This window comes from Myotis brandtii, unplaced genomic scaffold, assembly GCF_000412655.1.
Source record: "Myotis brandtii unplaced genomic scaffold, ASM41265v1 scaffold940, whole genome shotgun sequence".
In the NCBI taxonomy this organism is placed as follows: domain Eukaryota; kingdom Metazoa; phylum Chordata; class Mammalia; order Chiroptera; family Vespertilionidae; genus Myotis; species Myotis brandtii.
The window spans coordinates 807,350-808,427 of NW_005371877.1; the positions used below are offsets into that span (position 1 = coordinate 807,350).

General features: G+C 65.2%; 1 protein-coding gene across 1 annotated transcript in view; it reads right to left on the reverse strand.

The window, feature by feature from the left end:
• The window catches only part of MRPL23 (mitochondrial ribosomal protein L23), a 5,954-nt gene that overhangs the window by 1,487 nt on the left and 3,389 nt on the right, over positions 1 to 1,078 (reverse strand). The window lies entirely within an intron of this gene.

Consider the following 1,078-nt stretch of genomic DNA (forward strand, 5'->3'; position numbering starts at 1 on the left):
GCGCTGTGTCAACAGCAGGCCCCGCGGCAGGTCAGCCGCCGAGGCCCTCGCTGGAGCTGGACTCGGGGCCAGAGAGATGTTTATCAGGTTGTCAGAGGAGGAAAACGTGGGTCGCCCACCCGGTGGGACCGGCTTTTCCCAGCAGCCGACTCAAAATAAGTCTGGTGCCTTGATTTGTCTTCCTGATTGGCCCTCTGTGTGCTTCATAACCGCTCTGTTTTTAGAAGCCCCGAGGGGGACCCGAGGGGACAGGCCGGTGAAGATGGGCGGCTGCGGCCGGGGCCCCCACCGTGGGGGACTGGACCGAGGAGGAACCCCTTCGGAGGGCACGGCCCCCCCTCGCGTGTTGCAGGCTGCGCCTAGCGCTGCAGGCCCTGGGGTGGGTTGGGGGCTGCACAAATGTAATTTGGAGCATCAGGGGCTGTGCCCGGCAGGGACCCTGGGACCCCAGTTGGGCGGCCTGTGCTGCTGCCTGGGGCTCACAAAGGCGTCGGCGCGGCAGCTGCAGACCCCAGATCTAAGTGCTCAGTTCGGTTTTCATGAGTGGGGGTGGGGGTGGGGGCCCGGGCAAGAATGCGAGGCTCGGATGACTCAAAAGCCACTTGTAACCATAGCTCTCCTGTGAAGGGCCTCGTGGCGAATGTGGACATATGGGCCGTCCACCCGCCGCCGTGACAAAGACGGATGGCCGAGCCGACACAGAGGACACAGGCGTCTTTATGAGTCCAGCGGCGCCCCCCCCCACGCGGGCTGATTTTATGCACGGCAAATATTAGGCCAAATAATTACGGGGGCCCCGTTCAGGACAACAGCTGTGACTGTTTTTCAGAAAAGCTGCCACGCGGACGGGGTCCCCTCACCGAGGGCCTCCCGGAGCAGCTAGGCCTGCGGCCGGCTTCACCACAACGCTACTGCCATCTAGCGGCCGGCGCCGCGGCTCCACGCGGAGCTCTGACACAGAAACAGCAAACGGGAGGCCCCCCACCCCCCAAACAGAGGGGGCAGCTCCCGGACCCAGCGAGCAGGGCTGACCCAGCGACGGTGGAGACCCTGCCCGGGACCGCGCAGCCTCGGGGTC